General features: G+C 36.9%; 1 protein-coding gene across 2 annotated transcripts in view; it reads left to right on the forward strand.

Moving 5' to 3' along the window:
• Nucleotides 1-9,308: 9,308 nt before the first annotated feature.
• LOC149079525 (uncharacterized) overlaps nt 9,309-22,461 on the forward strand; it is a 73,991-nt gene continuing 60,838 nt past the window's right edge. For both annotated transcript variants that reach the window (XM_089240168.1, XM_089240170.1), the window contains exon 1: nt 9,309-9,802. The gene's annotated coding sequence lies outside the window, so the exon portion shown is untranslated. The remainder of the gene's footprint in view (nt 9,803-22,461) is intronic.

The following is a 22,461-nucleotide window of genomic DNA, read 5'->3' on the forward strand; positions in this document are numbered from 1 at the left end:
TATTTGATCAGGACGTAGAATTTGGAGATGTGGACTACGCTCCTGTTCACATAAAAATGAAATCAGTCCAGGACATTCAGAACCACGTAATGGGGTTATCTAATAAGCTGGAAGTTCACAGCAACGGCAATTATTCGAAACCGAAAGAATTTTTAGACGTGTTCAGCAGTCGGGGAATGTATATATTAGGAAAGTACACGGAAAATGTTTGTAAATGTGAATGCATTTCAGTGCATATGTATTACTAATGTGTATTCAGTATGGTATTTTCATTGATCCCACGATGGTAATTGTTGATTTTGTGATTTTTTTTTTGTATGTGTGCTTGAACATGTTTTTCTTTGTTCATTTCTTTTCCTAAATGTGGTAAGCTCAGTTGTCTTGAAAAAAAAAAGATAGACAATGAGCTCCCAAGGGGGGACGAGTAAGGTTCCGGGACGAATCGTCAGGGAAGCTGCTAAACGAAGAAGCAAAAGAGGGAAAAACTACCCTGAAAAATATAGCGCGGGAGCCACAGAGAGAAGAAAAGAGAAACGCTCCCCCTGGGGTCTTTTTTCCTGATTATTATTATGATTGGGGTGGTGTTGTAAGGTGTGATGTGCTCGTTGTGTAGCACTTTTCTCTATCCTCCTTAATCAAAATAAATATGATTATTGTTTTGAAAGACGACTCATCAATGAGTACGTGTTCAGTTACTCGACCACGAAGAGGGAGGATCGTTACTGTTACAAATTGAGTTTTGATCAAGTTTAATTCAATAAATGAAAAGGGTCTAACTCCTGGATGAGGCTATGGCCCTGGTTAAGACGGGGGAAGGGGGTGCATGAGAAAAAAATAACTGGAACTTGTGCTGTCACCTACCGAATAAAACTATTATAATTCGATTGAAATCTGTGACTTGATTTTAATCAATGTGCCGCATGTAAAAACAATATGATGTGATATTAGTAAATATTTTATAAGCATTAATGTTAGCTTAATTATCAAATTTGCTTTGAAATATTAACAGTTGTTATTTATATGCAGTAAAATATTATTAACAAAACTCGCAAATATATTACACTATATATAATTCTAGACAGATTCGTTCATTAAAAGCTCCAGGATGTGTGTTAGGTCCAATCCTACAGAATTTTCAAGTGAATGACTTTTCAGTTGCCCCTAAGGGTTTCACCGCTCTTTATGCCGACGATAGTGCCCTTTGATGCACAGATAAGGACCCTGGCAAGGCCCTTTCAAACTTGCAAGAAATGATAAGATTGGTCGAGCGCTGGTGTGTGCGAACCCGTGTTGAATTGAATGCAGATAAAACCAAATTCATGTGGTTCACTAACAAGTCCTCATTACCACAACAAGCACACATAGAGATACAAGGAGTTATAATCAACCCAGTCATTCACAATAAATATTTGGGGATGATAATGGACAAGAGATTCAGTTTCACCCGGCAGTGTGTTGATGCCATCAACACACTTTTTGAAGTGTAATCCCGGAATTCATTTTTTTTTTGATTCCACAATGGGGCCGTAGACCCCTGGGGGTCCAGGCAGCCATATTTGGGAACCACTGTTCTAAACTAATTTATTTCATTTATTCCAAAATGGGCTTGCCCCGGGTTTGGGAGCTGCAAGTTCCTATGGACGATGGTGGCTAGGGTGCCCGGACCTCGCGGCCTGGAGCCCCAATCGTAAAGATCGAGGGCTGGGGGCGCCGGACCGGGGGCTCAGCATCCGCGCCTTCCGGCCCGGCGCACTCGGTTCTCTCCAGCGTAGCCCAACCCCTCGGGGCAATGCGCGATCCCTCACGGGGCAGAGCCTGAGTTATGCCTGGCACTACAGTTGACAAATGCAACGAATAAGCTTATTGGTTGTATGTTTCAAATTTTACAAAAGAACTTGTATAAAACGTTTTTAGTGTAATCCCGGCCTTCATTTATTTTTGTTTTTTTTTTATTCCACAATTGCGCCGTAGATTCCCTGGGGGTTCAGGAAACCCTATCCGGGAACCAGTGTTCTAAACTAATTTCTTTCATTTATTACAAAAAGAAGATATTTCAGAATAGATTGATAAAACAATAAATTGATGAAAATGGATATTTCAGAATAAAGGAAAAAATTATTTTTCCTTTGTTTAATTTCAGAATAAATTTATAAATGATTTCCTTTCTAGTATTTATTATAAAATAATTTCTTTTTTTTTAAATAATTTTTTCCTTTATTCTGAAATATCCATTTTCATCAATTTATTGTTTTATCAATCTATTCTGAAATATCTTCTTTTATAAATTAATTCTGAAATTAATTTTCTCTTATTTATTCTGAAATACATTTTATTAACTTACTCTATAATATCTTCTTTTATTAATATCCTCTGAAATATCTTCTTTCATTGATTTATTCTGGTATGATTTCTTTAGGGTAATCTTAGGAACTCATGTCAAGCTTTGTAATGATACTGAAATGATTCTAATGGATCATAAGGAAAATGTTTAAAATGTTTTTATTTATGATAGTTGTTCCTAATTTCTTTTGTACTTCTCTTCACTCGATCATGTACAATTTTTTGTAATATTTTTGTCTGATATGTTTATCTTTATCCTTTTTTGCATGTTTTTTTTACAGTATTTTGAGTTCTGAATGTTCAAATCCCCATTGAATTTGTACAACTCTGTTTCTCATTTAGCATTGTGCACAGTGTTAAAAGAGTGCTCATACTCCACACAGTGTTAACCTTTCAAACTTTTTGGATACATTTGACCAATAATTGCTTGTTTTGCTTTTTCTGTTTTGAGAGAACATTAGTTTACGAAAAATAGTACAGCGAGCACATTCAGTTTCTCTTTTGTACCAGCAGTGCCCTGTCTATTTCGTGTGGTCAATGCCACTCCCACGATGATGATGACCCTTTCTGAATGACTCAAAGCGAAAGTTTCAGTGACCTCGCCTTCTATTATGGTCTCATACATATTTAAAAAAAAAAAAGTGATAATATAACAACAATAAATACATAGTCATACATTTTGGGAATGAGGGAAGAGCCATCGTGCCTTCCGGGACATTTTAACTTCCATTTTCTACTATTAAACTCGTCCGTATATTTACGAATGTTTTTTGTGAAAAGAATTGTCATTCTCTTTATTATACTGTACATACATTGTAGCTCTTTGAGCCGCGACACGGAAATATGCGTCGGATTATGTCGTGACTTATTATCTTAAAATTGGGACAAATGGAAGTCATGGGTGCAAATCACACGCATCGCTGTTATATGTGCGGGGAGTATTATTTTGGGTGTTTGGCGTATATAGAGTGAGAGTATTTCGACCTCAATACTGGATAAATATGTATACAACACATTAATATGGGAGTCAATTTGATTAAATCGTTTGGGAAACGGTCACACCCGAACGTGCTGAAAGAGAAAGGTGGAAACTTTCAATGATATATACCAGACAGAAATGAAGAGAAAACCAAGTCACGAAACATTCCCATGAAACAAAGTAAGTAATAGTGGATACTACTACAGTACAACCATGTAGCACAACGATAAAAACATAGTAAATATACATATACAGTGGAATCCCGTTTTAACGAATACCATTATAGCGAAAATCTCGTTTTAGTGAACACTTTTTTTAATCCCCCCCCCAGATAAGTTTACATAGAAACAATGCTAAAACCCGGAATTCCTTTACTACGAAATTTCATTATAAAGCGGAGTGATTTCTCCGGTCTCTTGGAGTTCATTATAACGGAATTCAACTGTATATGATAAATAAATATTGGCAGTGATTAATAAAGGTGGTTTTTTAGCCTCAAGACTGATAAGATGTATGCGGCCGTTGTAAATTGTACAACTTAACCGTGCGTATGCACTTTGTGAACATTCCCCTGGGGAATTTCTAACTAATTGGTACATGCCAGACATTCGTTTGTTCTGAGTTTATGTAAGTCCCTTAATGCATTGATTTTATAAAGGTTGTTTGCTTCGTAATCTAGTGGTTCTTCGTAATTTCAGTACCACTGAAATTATTTCTTTAATTTATACAGGGCGATTCAGAAAAGATGGGGGAGAAACTGCAAGAGATGATAGTACACACCAATACCAACAACTGTCATCTAAGAATGCATGGTCTAACATGAAACGCAAACGCGCAAGTGCGTTTCGAAACAGCCGCTCCGCAAACGCTAAAACGGCATTCCTGGTGAAATTTATCCGAAGAAAAAGAGCATTCTGCATACAAATGTAACCTGAGAAAGAAGAAGAAACAGTATACAAATCTGCGTCACGGTGAATAAAAGGCCTTTGACGCCAGCCACGTGAAGTTATTCCAGCGTGAAACCACATTCTAACAGTTGTAACGTACGGGATAACGGCGCACTTTAGTAATACTGAAAAAGCAGACATGCATTTCATTTATGGCGCTGCAAACGAAAGTACCACAGAGGCAGCACAAATGTACGGTGAGCGTTTTCCCCACAGGTGTGTGTGCCCAGTCCGAAAACATTTGCGTGCTTGCATCGGCAGCTGCGCGAAACGAGATCCTTTCTTACTTCCTGGTCTGATGCACTGTGATGCAGATTTGCATACGGTTTCTTCTTTCCCAGGTTACATTTGCATGCATGCATGCATGGTGTTCTTTTCCTCCCGATAAATTTCAACCGGAATGCCGTATTAACGTTTGCGGAGCGGCCGTTTCGAAATGCGCTACCATGTTTGCGTTTCTATTTAGATCATGCATTCTTTGATGGCAATTGTTTGTATTGGTGTGTGTACTATCACCTCTTAAAGTTTTTCCCATCTTTTCTGAATCACTCTGTATAGGCTATATTGTGCGCCGAAATTATTCATTTCATTTATTCTGATACATCTTATTTTGTACGTTTATTTTGGAATACATGTTTTTATTCATTTATTCTGAAATTACGTCTTTGATTTATTCCGAAACTGTTCCCTTCATCCGTTTTAAAATTATTAGCTTCATTTATTTCGAAATTATTTCATTCATTCGTTCCTTTTCAAATTATTCCATTCATCCATTTATTCTTAAATCATTTCTTTCGTAATGCAGAAGCATGAATATTCTTATTTTTCTGAAATAATTTCTTTCATTAAACGTGGCTGTTCATTAATTACTGTTTAGAGTTCACCGCAGGTATTTTTTCAGTATTTCTGTACTTTACGGTTAGAAATTCCATAAAATACGGGCCACCACCTAAGGTGTACTTCTGTAATCTGTAATTCTGTAATCTGTAAGGATCTATTCCATTTTGAAATAACCATAAAAGGAAAACTGCTGGACAAAATGTTATCAAACTTGGTAATAGTTTACAGGAGGTCATGGAATTTAATTTTCCACAAAAAAAGTTCAAATACTCACCACCAGCGGGGAATGGCGCTGTATGCAATATTGTTAAACGAAATAAGACATAAAGACATCGGTTTAAAATGTTTTCAATCGTTTCTAAAACGAAACTGTGGGGGTTATGCAAAATCGCAATGACTACATGGCTTACGGCAAGAGGAATGCAAATTAGAATTACGCAAATGCCCTCTACACGTCATTTGATTTTTCAGCTATAAAATTTAGCCTCCTCATCAGAGCTCTCATTGTTACGAGTCGACGACGTTAGATCCATGCAAAACTGTGCTTTTCTAGGCCACCCCGGCCACCAGACCTCAAACTCTGTTAAAGTTAATTAACTCTGGAATAAGTTAATTAATATTAATTAATCATCAATTTTTTTTCATGGATAATAGCCCATGGGTCATACAAAGAAAATTGCGATAAGCTGTGTATATTCCTATTTAAAAAAAATGTCAAATTTTCGACTCGATGGGACGTGTCATCCATTCAAACATGGTTCTCAACCTTTCAGACATAGTGGACCAGAAAAAAAAAACTTCCCCTGAAGTCTGCGGACCACTAAGTCATACTATGATATTCATAATCATTATCTGGTATCCAGATCCATAAAGACTTGATGCAGGGGTGGCGAACCCGCTGCACACGTGCCACAAATGAATGGTACGCCATGACATCAGGAGTGGCACTCGAATGCTTCTCAAAAGTTAAATAAATTCTATTTCTTTTTTTTTTTCAATCGAAGAAATTCTCTCCAACTTTTAAACAATCCTTTTGTAATGAATGATGGTCTGGTAGGCATCTAAACCTATATTTAGTATGGTAAAAACTAAATACTCTTAAAATTGTTATTGTAAGAGCACTTACAATAACAATTATGTGATGACCATAGCCCAGGTTATATACGCTAAAAAAGTGGCAAAATATGCACTAAAAACACTGAAATATGCGCTATAAAACGTTGAAAAAAATACTTTGCACAAAAGTTACGCTGAATATGCATAAAAGAACACTGAAATATTTCACAAAAAAAACGCTTAAATATACACAAAAGAACACTGAAATATGTAGGCTACTACACCGGGAAATATGCACTAAAGCACGCTGAAATATGCACTAAATCGTGAAATACGCACAAAAGCACTCTGAAATATGTACTAAATCGTGAAAAATGCACTAAAGACAAGACTGCACTTGAAAATGTGGAGATATTCCATTGAATAAAAAATACGTCGATAAATGAGAAAAAACAACAAAAAATATATGTTCCATATGATAATGCATGAGTATGACACTAAAAATGAAAAAAGAACCACAAATATTTAAAATATGTATATATGCATCTGAATGTGCCGAAAAATGAAAAAAAACCCCATAAAAATGGTTAAAATATGCATAAAATAAGAAATATGCCTTAAAAATTTCTGCAATATTCCCCCAAAAAATAGGAATATTGAAAAACATATGCATAGTGAAGAAATTCGGAAATATGACCTGAAAAAGAAAAATGTGCAGTAAATGAAAAAAAAAATGCAAAAAAATGAAAAAATATGCTTATTAAAAGCATTGAAGTATGGCTTAGGAGAAAAAAAAATATTAAACTAAAAAAATATGCATCTAAAAATGTCAAAGAAACGCATTTAAAAATGTCTAAAACTACGCCCTAAATAATACTGAATGCTGAAATATATTTTCCTTTTTTGAAAAAATTAAAGAAATTTGATTAAATTTGAAGATTAAAAGATGAAAATAACCTTGAAAACATTAATACAATGCGCTAAATAAAATAAAAAATGCTAAAAATTTGCACTTCGTTGTTTTTTTTTTTTTTTGCAATTAATATCAACTAACTATAAAAAGTGTTAAAATATGCAATTGCATATGCACTTATGCATTTGCATATAATCCGGGCTTCTATTCAATGCGTTTCCGTTCAGTTTTTTATCTTTGCTGGACGTCCCATGTGTACAAGCAGGATCAACCGCATGGAGGACATGCATTGTATAATACAATTACATTATATATCCATGACTTCTTGTGGGGTCTTGTGGGGAGGGGGGGGGGTTAAGCACCCCTAGTTTTCAGATTCCAGTTTATGCCCAACATGGTGTAGGTAAGATGAACTTGCACCGATGTACGTACATAGACAATTTGCATTGCGGTAATCGAATTTATGACTCGAAAAATAAAAACGTTTAGAACTAAGATTATCAAACTAAACATTTGTACGAAAAAAAATAGACAGCCAAACAATATTGTACAAGAACGCAAATCATGTCCATGTCCCGTGAAAACGGGACGTATGGTCGGCGTTTGAAAATTCATAAAGTCGCATTGAAAATAGTCTTGATTTCGGACAAAGGTTGGCCACCCATGACTTAACAACGTAAGGAACAACGGTGTCTTGAAGGATGCGACTAAGTTAAACCAGGCCTCCGAAATATTGACTTACAAATACAAATATACAAATACAAATACAACGCCACAACGGGCAAATTGCCCAACGAGGTGGCTGACTTAAGAACATCATGGATCCCCGAGCCCTACCTACTACTGCTACACCACACATATACCCCCCCACCCCGCGGAACTCTCAACGAATCGGTACATGCGGGAATGTGCGTGTACGTGTAGTGAAACCTGACGTGAAGATTTGTTTCTGTGTAATGCTTGTTATGTGTAGTGCTGCCATCTGCCACCAGTTTTTCTAACTATGAGTGAAGTGTTATGATTGAATGATTTATCGTTGTAGGACTGTTGCTCTCTGTGGCGAGACTTTTTAACGGGGAGATCGGCTCGCATTTGCGCCTTGAAGTTGGGAACCACAGAAAACCAACTTCAGCCGACCACCACTGTGGGGTTCGAACCCGGATCCTCGCATCGCGAGTCCGTCACTATAACCACTCGACCACCACAGCGGCAAACATATTATGAAATTATTTCGTTTATTCAATATGAGCTTTTATTAATTCTGAAACAGTTTCTTTGACCATTTCTGAAATTATTTTACGATTCTTTCATTTATTAATTCTGAAATTTCTTTCATCAAGTCTGAAAGTCATTATGAAAGCAATTCTAATTTTCTAATTTCAATTCTATAGTTTTTTTTTTCTTTCATTGAGGTGCTTTTCAGCTGAATCTGTAAAAGCCTGTACTGCTTGGGCGCAAATTTTTTCCTACGAAATCAGTAGACACTCTTTCGAGACCCCGAACTTGTTAAGATGGCCCTAGTAATGTATGAAATGCAGAACGCGTGTGATTTTTACTAAATCGTCCTTCAATACTATTTTCTCAAAATAGTCAGTGAGCTTCGACAGAAAGCTCCGCGTGGCTCCGAGGGGACCTTGCGTTTTAGACTACAAAACCCTCTCTCCTCAAACATGTACTTTTTCCTCTCTAAAATCCCCAACGGACACCAAAATGGGACACACACAAAAAAAAAACCACACAGCTACGATTTTTTTGACACCCAAAAACTGTCATCTCCTCACGCATTTAGCACAAGGTCTTGAATTCATGAATGACAACCGTTTCGCAGTGATGGCGGCGGATTAGAGAAGAGTTGCGCATATAACAAAAGGATGCCAAGGGCGAAATCCTTGCACCGTACTAATCCAATATAACACAAGATGTATCGCGTACACAACTATATACACACATCCCATCCCTATACAACGAAAAAAAAAAGAATTAGTTGAGAATATCCACGTCAGGGGGCGTTTGGATATCACAGATATTCCTCGCATCCTCTCCTCATTTGACAGGATTGGGTAAATAAAAGGGTGATGAGCCACAAAAAAAAAAAGTGTACATAAATCTAGTGTGGGTGGGACACTGACCGAAAACTGGACAAACTAGAGCAAAAGAAATAATAATAATAATATTGCGGATGAGACCGGAAGGCAGAGATTCCGCCACTGCCACAATCCAACGTTAAGCCAGTGAAACCAGTTTCTGTGTCAGTGCGTCAGTATATTGTACACCATTGACTTTTCCATCACCATACGCCGCTTTTGTATATTTGTGTTAATGTGTTCTTTTAAAAAAAATACCGTGATGCGACATTTTAAATGATTTCTGATCTGTTAAGGGGAAGAAGAGAAGAAAATTCCAAATTATAACAAAGTGTACATCAAAAAGATTTTTTTTTTTTTTGGATTGTTAAGTGGGTGTGAAGCATGTGTTTAGACACACCTCTACCTGTTGTAGACATTATAGACTTGTGATGATCCGGACAATCTGCTACTCGGGTGTACTTGGTGCAGCAAATGGACAGTGTTTCCAGCTTGATATGTACAGAAATCGCACCGGGAACATGTTGCGGCGTTGAGTTATAACATTTTATTATTTTTTTTAAATTTTGGTGGTGAAAATTTTCCTTACCTGGTGGAGGTGGATCCTGTTTTCGTTTTTTAGGAGAGATATCTTGCACTTTAGGTAAGTGGTATTGATGATTGTAGGTTAATTTTTGAAGTATTGACTTTCTATCGGACATTTTTGTGGTATTTTATAAGAGTTATTTTTACATTAGCTCGCAAGTGGCCAAACCCGCGGCACCCCATGGTATCAGAAGTGTGGCACGCTAACGCTTTTCCAAAATTAAAGAGAAAAAATTCTATTCCATTTTCACAATCAAAGAAATTCTCTCCAACTTTTAAGTAATAATTTTCTTATGAATGATGGTCTTGTTGGCTGGGAATCTTATATTTAGTATGGTATAGGCACTCTTAAAATAATAACTATGTGATGACTTTCTATTGAATGCGTTTCTGTTCGGGCTTTCATGTTCGTGCATAGTTGGTAGACGTCACGTGTGTACGACATTCAGGATTGTCCACAGGGAGTCATGTACTGTGCGTAATTCAATTGCATTGTATGTCCATGGATTCTTGGGGGAGGGCTTTGCCCTCTTATGAAGTTTATTGGGGGGAAGAAGGGCCAAAGCACTCCGAGTTCCCAGGTTCCGATGTCTATGCCCAACATGGTGTACGTAAGATGAACTTCTACCGATATACGTACATACATAATCTGCATTGCGATAATCGAATTTGTGACTCAAAAATAAAAACAAAATTTACAATTCACAAAAGTGACTAACTGAACATTTTTACAAAAATTAGAGGGCAGCCGAACAATATTTTGCAAGAACGGAGACGATGCTCATGTCCGTAAAAGCTGGACGTATGGCCAGCTTTTTAGAATTCCACTTCTTGGAAGACGGTGGGCCACCTCAGCATTAGTCAGAGGTACTTTAAAGTAGCATTCCCCAACGTTTTTTATTTTTTGAACCCTTGGGAATAATTTTCATGATCTCTAACAAACCCTCAACTCTTCCTTCATCACGGATGTCTGGCCGGCTGCTAGCTGGTCACGTTTTGCTCAAGAAAGCTATGAATGCTGTCTGAGAAGCAATATTAACCGAAGATACTAATTTTTTTAATTAAAATTTGAAGAAAAGGAAAATACGATCGGTCATTTTTTTATTCAGCTTAGAAAGTGGGTATGGCTAAAAAAGATTACCCTCAGTGCTCGTGCTCGTGCTCGTGCTAGTGCTCGTGCTTAACCTTTTAACCGTCATAACAGAAATCAAACCCCTATAAAATGTCATATCTTTTTTTTTTTTTTATAAAGTTGGCTTTCTTCGATTTCCAGCAGGTGCAAAGTAAGGAGGTGTTAGAAACAGGGGCGTTTGCAGGATCGGAGGGGCACAGATAAATTCTCTTCCCAAGAAATTTTGAGTTACTAACCTTCAAAAAGCATTCAAATTAACAGATATTTGTTAATACTGCATACATAAAGGATATTTTCTTTCAATAATTCAATTTTTTTCACTGAAATATATTAAACTTTCTTTCTAATTTTTGGTTGGCTTGGAGATGGGGGGGGGGGGGTTGGGCGGGGTCACGGGATACCAAAGCACTTCCACTTACGCTTCTGGTTGGGAAATATCTACCTTCGAGAACTCAGTTTTAAATAAGATTACAAAATAAAAAGATTTCCCGAGAAAGCGAGATATCTCGTCAATGTCGGTAAGAGGATTAAAATGTGACCCCAGAGAACCAATACGGTTTTTCACACACTTTTGCACTAGAATCTAGAACAGTGCCAGAACATTATTTGTCTCTGCTACTGATTTCATTTTACAGGAACCCGCAATGAAATCTCTTACACCTCTGGGGTTTCACGTAACCCCGGTTGAAAAACGCTGTAAAGCCTCGATAAGTTGTAATTCAAAAATTTTAAAGTCTAAAATTTTAATGCTAAACAGACTAACTTTGCATGCTTCACAGTGAAATTCCATCACAAAATTTCAAAAAATTTCAGCTTGAAATTCATCACAAAATTCCAGTACCAGAAAATTCTCACAAAACTTCATAGCAAAACTTGAAAAAAAAAAAAATAATACTACAAAAATCCGTAAAAGTTACACTTTAAAATTCCTTAGATAATTTTTCTAAAAATTTCCTTTTGTATAATTTCATATAATTTTTTGCTAAAACTCATAATACTAAAACTACCTAAAGAAAACCATGAGAACGGAAGCTTCCTGTATTTTCGAATCTACATCTAACTGGAACTTAACAAAATGGACAAAATGAACTCAATAAACGTACCAATATAATTACGTACTATATGAAAGTTGCTAATAAATGATTCTTTGATAGCTCGATTGGTAATTTAGCTTTCTTATAAGTAGAGACCGGATTATATGCACTTAAAAAGTGGCAAAATAGGCTCTAAAAATAGGCAAATATGAACTTAAAAAGGCTAAAATATGCACTAATACTTCTAAAATTTGCACTTAAAATGCCAAAATATGCACCTAAAAATGTCAAAATATATACTATCTTTACACACATCCATATCTTTTTCAGCCACCTTGTTAGGCAATTTTCCTGTTGTGGCCTTTGTGTTTGCATTTGAAAAAGTTAAAAATTCCAAAATACGTACCAAAAATGGGAAAATATGTGTTATAAAAACCACTATGCAAAAAAAGCAGATATGTTTTTAAAATGCATATTTTCTATTTGTTAGTGCATATTCATTTATACAAAAATATCCTCACATATGCATATACTGCATATGCAAATAGCTTTTAAATATTTTTCATTCAAGCATTTTCAATTTCTAGTTATTCGTGGCTGTTCAGTGTTGAAATACCAGTAAAAAAGAATTTCGAGGCTATTTCTAAAAGAATTGAGCATTTTTGACGTTAACGCTGAAACAGATGATATATGTGTGTGTGTGTGTGGGAGGGGGGGGGGGGGGGTAAGGCAATCCTACCTGCGGGAAAATACCCGATATTATGAAAATATTATGAGCAATATTAGTTTGAAAAACTATGAAAGAGTGATTGAGCTTCAATAAATCTTCACAAATATGCACTTATTCTGAAAATTCTTTGATTTTATGCATTTATATGCATTAATGCTGGAAAAAGCCAAAATATGCACATATGCATTTTGCATATAATCCGGGCTCTACTTATAAGGCTCTCACAACATCATAGAAGATCCAAACAGAATTTTCTTGCAAGCAATTACGTATACCTAGGTATACAGAGTGTCCTGTAAGTATGCTAATGCGGCCTCTATCTCATCAATCATAGGTCTCAGAGGTATGGTTTCAGTTTGAAAATTGCTCAAAAGGCGTTCAAAAATTACCCTGTACCAATTTTCATAGTGAGAATGCAAAATAAAAAAGAAATCTAAATTTTTACACGGTCCTCTTGTCTTCTAACTTCGAATTAGAGAGTTGCTGCCCTATCGTTTCTGAGCCCAACAAAAAGAAAATCCCATGCTTTTAACTGAAATATTAACTGAGATACTTTAATTCAAAAATCTGAGAAAAGTTGTGAAATAAGAGCGGAAACTAACGGACACAACGCTCTTTTCCTCATCTATGCTGTTCTTTCCCAACTTTTCGATGATTTTTGAATTTTAATATTTCAGTGAATATTGCACTTGGGAACTTTACCTCTACCGCGGACAGTTGATGAGATAAAGTTCGCATTAGCACCTATAGGACACCCGGTATATAGATATTTCAAAAAGATTTCTTGATGTAATGAGCTAGAAGAGTATGTACTTTATACTTACAATATGAAACTTCAAAGATATTAAATGTGTTTAAATTCAACTCTTCTTTCCAATTGCATATGCAAGGTTATATATCACCTTGTTAGGTTATATATCACCACAATCATTTACTACTAAACCATACATGCACCTCGTCCATATTCCTCTGCGGAACTTCTTACGAATTTGTACATGTTGGAATGCGCGTGTCCGTGTTGTGAACCTAATGTGAAGCTTGTTTCTGTTTAATGCTTGTTATAGTGCTGCCATCTGCCTCCTATTTTTTCGAATTATGAGTGAAGTGTAATGATTGAAGATTTTACTTTTGTAGGCCTGTTGCTCTCTGTGGCGAAGCCTTTTTTAACGGGGAAATCGGCTTGCATTCGCACCTCGAAGTTGAGCACAATTATTTACTGTCATCTTGAATACTCGCTACAGAGAGCAACAGTCCTACAACGATAAATCATTCAATCATAACACTTCACTCATAGTTAGAAAAACTGGTGGCAGATGGGCAGATGGCAGCGCTACACATAACAAGCATTACAGAGAAACAAAAACCTCACGTCAGGTTTCACTACACGTACACGCACATTCCCGCATGTACCGATTCGTTGGGGGTTCCGCTGGGGGGGGGGTGCATGTGTGGTGTAGCAGTAGTAGGTAGGGTCTCCAAAAAATGGCTCGGGGATCCATGATGTTCTTAAGTCAGCCACCTCGTTTAAGCAATTTGCCTGTTGTGGCGTTGTATTTGTATTTGTATACTTACGTCTTTGAAAATTTTCAAACATTTAGAGAAAATGTGTTGTTTAATATTAAGTCAACACTCGGCACCGCATGATGAAAAAGCGCACTACTACTTAATACTTAACCATGCATTCACCTCGTGCACGTTACTCCAAGGAATTTCTAACGAGTTGGTATGAGCCGGAACGTGTTGGGTGAGTAGGCATAAGTGTGACCCTAACGTATTTATTTTGCCAGAGTTACACTTGTTTCGTGTTCTATTGGCGCTGACAGGTCTTCCGTATTTCGAAGGGAAATGGCTGATGCCTGAATTTTCGTATTATGTAAATATCGGGTTGAAAGTAAAGTTATATACAGTCGAATCCCATTATAACAAATGCCAAGAGACAGGAGGAATCACTTCGTTAAAACGAAATTTCGTTATAAAGGAAAATTCTAGGTTACCTAGCATTGTTCCTATTTAAACTTATTTGGGGGATTAAAAAAGTGTTCGTTAAAACGGGATTCGTCTGTATCCCCGGCTTACGAATTTTTCGGCTAACGAAGAGCTCTTTCAACGTCTTTCCAGCTCGGCTAACGAACATTTTGATTGGGATACACGCTGTCGCATAAGTTTGTAAATAGTTTATAAAAGGCCATAAAAATTGAACGAATCTGTACATTTGAATGCGTAGTGCGAAAAAGTTATTCTCACGAATGGAGATTCGCACAGGTACAGAAAAAAATATTATTAGTTCAGTTTTTGCTGGTAGAGATGCAAATCAGAGTCCTATAAATTCGGGGAATACGATTAAAAGCTTATTTCTGAATTTTCTTGTTACTGTGGCGCTTACGTAAGGTTTTTCATTGTGATGTTGGCATTTGTGGATTAAGCAGTATTGGTGAAGTTGTATTACCTCAGCTAAGAATCACCGGCTGAAGCTTTATGAACGTTTCAGACAGAGAAGGGATTGAAAAAAAATTTTCAGGTCCAATCACTTCTGCCGGACTGATTTGTCTTGACCTCTATCGACAGAATATCGAAGTTTTTCCCATACCAAAAAAAATCCCCCCGTGAGAATAACTTTTTCGCAATCCGCATTCAAATGAACCGATTCCTTCATTTTTTATGAATTTCGAAACTATTTACGAATTTATAGGGCACCCTGGAATCGGAAATAAATACAGCAAATTTGACATAAATTGCTGTTGAATAATTTATATCAAAATATTAGTTAAAGTTATATTTTTTTGAGGCTTTTTGTTCATGTTGAAAGAGGTATGAGCCCCGTTTAAAAACGCAATCTCATTCAACCCTTACAATTTAAATTGAAAACTACTGTAATTTATACGCATTTCGTAATGTTTCGTAAAATTACTTTTTCGGATTAGTATTTTCATCCGCCCTTTCGTTCGCACGAACATATCGTTTTCATAAAGGACACGTGATCTTTCTCCTTGGATATATTACAATATTAAAAAAAAAAAATCAAACACAACTGTTATGGATGTAATATCATCAGGAAGAAGGATGAATTCAAAAACATTCAAGCCTAATGAACTTTTTCTTTGCTATCTGGTTCCACGATTGTTCGAGCGAGATGTCCTCGAAAAATATAACAAAAACCTGGAGTCACGACATTTTGACAGTGTTGACTCCTTCTGTATTACTGTTATCGTTATTACAAATGCATCAATGACACGTCCTTGGATTATGCGCGTCGAGCTTTCTTTCACAATCTGAATGTATATACGGTACATATGTTAAGTCCTATAGACACGGATATATAAGCCTCCTTTTTTACCTAGGCTTCAATTTGTAGTCCTAGGACTAATTATCCCTCGCATGCATCAAAACGATAGTGGTGTTACAAAACAAACCCTTGCTATGGAAATGATTATCAGGTGGTAGGGCGTTAGAAATCTCGTTACATTGTTTTGAGTTATGATATAGGTATACAACAGAATATAATTAAATATAATGATCGTCGTTTTTGTGTTTTGCGTTATAACTCATCCCTTGATTATTCCCTGTAATGCAATTGCGTACTGAAATTTCTCCACTGTATTGTTAATGAAATAATGTATCTTTAGTTATGAGACTAAAGATAGATTATTTCATTAACAATACAGTGGAGAAATTTCTGTACGCAATCATAAATGTATCACAAGGAATAATCAAGGAATGAGTTATAACATATAACACAAAAACGATGATCATTATATTTAATTATAACTCATAACGTGTGTCTAAGTTCAGCCTGTCGGAATCGGACCTAAACTATAGGTCTCAGTCGAGTAGGCTCAAGCAGAAATAAATTATCATAAGGCAGAACGAGTTTAGGGAGCCACGAGTTTCCATCTCCGTATTGTTGTTAAGCTATGCAATATTTGCATCTTTATATTATTGCGAAGTTCTACAGTTCTCCCCCTTCTCTATGCTGTTGTGAGGCTTCACAACGTTTCTATCTCTGTTGTGAATTTCAATTCTTCCACCTCTGTACCGTTTTTAAGTTAAACTCATCATTCTCTATGCCAGTGTATCTCAAAGTGTGCGTTGTGGCGCTTTATATCTTCTAAATTATTCTGGGGAGCCGCAGATGAATAGGGCAAGGGAGGGAACAGAGAGTGGGGCAAAAGTTTGAGAACCACTGCTCCATACTGTTGTGAAGCTCCACAACCTTTCTATCTCTGATGTGAAGTTCAAGTCTTCTATCTCTGCTCTGTTGTGAAGTTAAATTCTTTCATCTCTGTACTATCGTGAAGTTCCACAATTATTCCATCTTTATACTGTTGGGAAGTTGAATTCTTTCATCCCTATATTATTTTGAAGTTCTATTCTTCCATCCTTATACTGTTGTGAAATTCTATTTTTCCATCTCTTTATAGTTGCGAAGCCTTACGATATTCCAGCGTTCCACATTACTTCCTCAATAACAAACATGCTTAGTGAAATTCTGAAAGTTGGAAGTGAAAGGATGACAATAACTCAACTACGGGGAATCAAGAAAAATTTATGAAAAAGTTAATTAAAATTCAAATTAGTTTCTACAACAAAAAATGATGTAGAAGAGCTATTTCCTGATAGGACGATCATATATATAATTACCGCTGACCCATTTCGATCTCGGAAACTATTATCTAGGTTTTCCTTTTTTCGAAGCAAAAAAAAAAGGCGCTTTTCCGTCTGATCCTCTTATAACTAATTTGCATGAATAAATAAACATATTTCAGATCATTCTGAGAACCGAAGATGCAAAAAACGCTCTTTCTTATACTACATATCCATCAGTTTCGAAGTACAAACGCGGTGTTGGAACTGCTGGGAGTAGATTTATTTTTACAGAATGTGCGAGGTGTGGAGGGACAGTTCATTAACACTGTTGCGAGGAACACGCCGATGGAGAACAACAATGTGCGGCACGAAAGAACAATGCAGTAAATAAATAAATGATTCTTCGGCAGTGAATGGGAAAACTTGCAACTGGGTCACGCATCCTGGACCCGGGCCCCGTTGTTATGTTAGCCAATGCTCGAGTATGGAGAAATTTCTATGGCTTTTAACCACCTCTAACTCATCAACATTGGATTATGGCGAAATCTGGTAACGGTAGTTTTTTACGTGTACTCGTATAATATACTACATCCATGCATGATTAAGCATGAATGAATAAGAAAAAAAATGTATAATCAACTTTTATATATTGATTCTATCTCTCCATCTGGTTACTCATAAATAGATTGTTGACCTCTGGTCATTTTGGATGTTGACATCTAGAAAGTTTATATCGGAGTTATTTATTGATGGTCTAGTGTATCGGATTACTTTAACTAATTGCTCGTCTAAAGCTGCGATTAACAATATTTTTTTCCAAACAGAAAGCCTCTTAAGCCTCACGCCGTATACAATAAACAATGTACGGCCCTGATGAAAATTAAGTATACGGTCCTAAAAACAAAGGAAACGAAATAGACGCCATTCACTTTCTATAACTGTCAGGTGAGAAATAGAAAGGAAAAACCAATGATGGGAAAAGAAAATACAAATATATCATTATAAATATTTTTTTTTTGGTGGTCTTTGAATATTAGGAGTATTCAATTGAAATTTAGATGCAGTTCTGTGGCAGAATTAAACAAAGCAATTTATAAGAAAGTTAGAATGGCACTGTTCTCGTTAGAAGAAGTCGCCATAGGTGTTCTGACAGGAACCCAACTTCTTTACAGACGGATGGTAAATACTGTCTGTGAGTATGGACTTTGGTTGGTCCGCTTCAATGTCACGTTGGCAAAACTGTGAAAGGGCAAAGAAAACATAAACCGGAATTATTTTATAGCAATTTTCCAATGAAAAAAGGATAAAAAAAATGACATAATACTTTTCAATGCATTTTTCCGAACGAAACAGCAATTTTATAATCCTTCCTCCAAATGCGCAAAAATTTCCTCCACTCCTGCGTCCTTGTCAAATCGCTGTCCTCCTAATCCCTCTTTAAGCGGTCCAAACAAATGACAGTCGTAGGAGCGATGAATCCGGGCTGTAGGGAGGCTGTTCCAGACACAACCAGTGAACCAGTGAGCCACCTTCAGCTTTCCAGGCGTTAATATTGCAGTGCGGTGCAGAAGAATGGCACGAGGAGCCCACCCAAGCAGACACTTTTCGTTACTTCACCGTCCAGGCAGGTCATCCTCAATAATGGTTTACGCTCTCCCATATCTAATACTTGTACCAACACTGTTGATGTTACTTCTGATATCTTTACGTGACTGTCTACTTCAATAATTTCGCGAAGAGCCAAAATGTTTCCTGCAAGGACTCATTTTCTAGCGAATCACGTCCTTCTAAAAAATATTAGACCAATCATACACTTGAGTTTTGAGAGGCTAATCAGAAAGGTTCTATATCATGCTTATAGCCTCTACCACTCCCCTGACTAATCAATTGCCGAGGGCGATATTGTCCACTTTGCATTACTTTATAGGAGTGTTTGAAGAAACACTGCAATGAAGTAATACACGGAATGATACAAAGTTGAAAGCGAAAGTAATGATAGCAACAATGTATTTTGAGAATGTGATCTTCATTTCGAAATGTTACTGGCCGAGTTTTTCCAACGATACTTGTTTGAATTTGTAACATTTACCAAAGTGTCGTGAACACACACATACAGGGTATTCATAATACAAATAAAATTATGATAATTATGGCAAAGATTATAAATATTCATCTATAATACACTATTTGTCATGTTTAACGTTTGGCCACATTTTTTTTGGAATTTTAATTACGATTGATGATTTTGTCTACTTCTGACAATGCTTTTGATGACAATTGGCGATGTCCTGTATTTTACGGATTACTACTCACGATCCCAGTTCACTACATTTTTCTCAATGAAATATGGTCCTCCCATCATTTGAATATTTTTTCCGTGAAATGCATTTTTGTTTGCTGCGATTTCTAGCAGTACTTTATTTAAACACCCTTCTGCAATTTTAGCAGTAATTATCAAGTTGCAATTAGAGCAATAAATTGCAATTTTTGGAAAAATTTACTAATATTCCGTATTTAGAGTAGCAATTTCCTGCATTCTTCTCCCTTATGTATGGTGAACGTAAGTATGAAGGTTTTAGTTTAATTGAATATTTAAACCCATATGGATGTTACTAATACCAATTGCGACGGGTGAATAAATTATCAAGTCTGCCTGAAGACCACCTATGGCATCGTCACGGACTACCTCTGGTTGGCGGACCATAGGCTGAGAAACGCTAGAATTGGTAGTACGGTAACGATAAAATATGGAATCTTATGAGTTCAATCAAAGTAGTGACTCTAACATCGTGGATCACAAGCTGATGAAAGGCCTCAAGATCTATCAATAGTGACGTAAAATATCAAAAATTTTAATCACGTTCTCAAGGTCAGGAATCCTTGACTTGAGGTTGGGTTCTGGGAAATATATTTTTCCGTAATATCAATGGGAAATTCTGAATTAACCAATTTAAAGGCTCGGTAAACGACGTTCTACTGGAAAAACTAGATCAAGAGCGTCAGAAAGAGGCAAAAGTGACTTTTGGTGATTGCTTTTCAATAGCTCTTTTAACATTGCTTCATGGAAAGTTCAAAAAACAACTTGATTGTTCTGCAGGAATTTTACTAATTAGAATTGTATGCATGTGCCACGATCAAGAGAACAGAAAAAAAAAAGAGGTGGAATATACACGTCAAATATATTGACAACCACATCCGCTGGTGCATCTAGAACTCACTACCCATCACAAAATTCCTCCAATAATAGGGAAAAAAAGAGGCATATTTACTTGATTATAAATGCTTTTTTTCTATTATATTTCATCGCTCACGGCCGCCTAACCTGTAAGGTTAGAACCATGGCATCCATATTGAAACGGGTCAGGAGGTGATTGAACGTTTCCGGTGCCCTGGTGCATCCATCACCTCCAGTATGAAAAATATTCGGATAATGCTAATAAATGCGACCCGAAGCGTTATTTATCTTTTTTCTGAAAAAAACCCGTGCACCATAAGAGTCATTTGATTCATTCCCCCTCAATATCACTCATTATACTCATTATATGAGAAGAGATAGAGCGACACAAGATTGGGAAGCTTCCACTCCCAAGGACGAATTTCCAAATCGAGTTTATTAGTCTGTCATTCCATATTTTGGACGGATGTTTCGCCATTGGAAATATACACTTCGGAACCGAACTAACTGTTCAAACAAAGACAAAGACCTTTTTGTTTGTTTGGCTCGCTCGCTTTCTCTAGGGTTGAGCTATGATTATGGAAAAAAAAAACAAAAAAACAATCAGCTCTCGGTTTGTCATTAATGTTGGGGGGGGGGGGGACAGTGTGTTTTTGTTTTTCTCTCTCGTTGGGAACGTGACTGAATGCATATTTTTCGGTTTTGGTACTTACGCAATGATATCCGATTGGATTTGGAGGGTGCTTTGAGAATAATTTTGTATTAATCCGATCGTATCACTCTGATAGGATCGAATCGGATCGCACTTAAGACCAATGATAGCAATATGAATGAACTTTGTGTTCTGCAGAGGAGATTTTCTTTACATATAATAACACATCATCAACCAAGCCATCTCAATTGACCAATCCTTTTTTCCCGTATAATATAGTACCAGTCTCGCACTGGTAGGTATTATACGGGTCTCGCAGAAGCGAGACTGGTAGTCCCCTTTAAATTCTCCTTCTCGTGTTCAAAACAATTAAATTCCATGACCACACAAGTAATCATATTATAACCCCCAACACTCGCGTTTCATTTACAGCACTAGATCCCGTTCTCAGCCGATAACAGCCCACGCACAGAACTAATGTTTTCTACAACAATGCACATTAGCTTGTACCCAGAACTTGGAATAGCCTACCACGATCCCTCACACTCATAAATAGTCTGCCCATGTTTAAGAAGCATTGAAACATCATTTGTCACTGACACACTAATCTCTTATATATACAGAGTGTTCAGTTAATGGACCGACAAACTCAGAGGGTTGTTAGTAGACATCAAGAAGGAGAAAAATTGCAATGGTACATGGTGTCGCAAACCACGTTGAGAGGGTGAAAATCGCGAAAAAACGCATGCAGGTTGTGAGTCCAGAGGAGACGAAAGGTGGATGTCAATTGATCACTGAATGCGTTCGTGGGTTCGCTCACCATATCTGACGTAAGCAGCGTCGCGAAACGCGTGCACTGGGGTAGGATCACGCGCTGCGGACGACGTGAATTAGCACCATTGCGGTAATAATCATACCTGGTATCTTCCAGCTCGTCCGGGAATTTTTTTACGTCGTTGTAAACTGTGCAATGACGTCGGCGGCCATCACTTCCAACAACACAACTCTTGTAATAATTAATCGAATAAATTATTTTTGTAGTTATTATTGTACTTTTTGTCGTTCCAGCACGACGTCAAAACCTACATGTGTTTTTCGCGATTTTCAAGCTCTCAACGTGGTTTGCGCATCATGTTTCATTGCAACTTTTGTTTCTCTTGATGTCTACTAATAATCCTCAGAGTTTGAACTGTACACACATATATATTATATACAATAGGCATACGTGTGCCGTTATGGTGGTTAAGTGGTCATAGTGACGGACTCGCACCGCGAGGATCCGAGTTCGAACCCCACCGTCACCACAGTGGTGGTCGGCTGAAGTTGGTTTCTTGTGGTTCTCACATGAAACCAACGCATTTGAGTCGCAAACAGCAACATTTCGAGTCGCAAATGCGAGCCGATCTCCCC

The sequence above is a fragment of the Pholcus phalangioides genome, unplaced genomic scaffold (genome assembly GCF_987345545.1).
Source record: "Pholcus phalangioides strain wild (caught in Gottingen) unplaced genomic scaffold, Ppha-v1.0 ptg000012l_1, whole genome shotgun sequence".
In the NCBI taxonomy this organism is placed as follows: Eukaryota; Metazoa; Arthropoda; class Arachnida; order Araneae; family Pholcidae; genus Pholcus; species Pholcus phalangioides.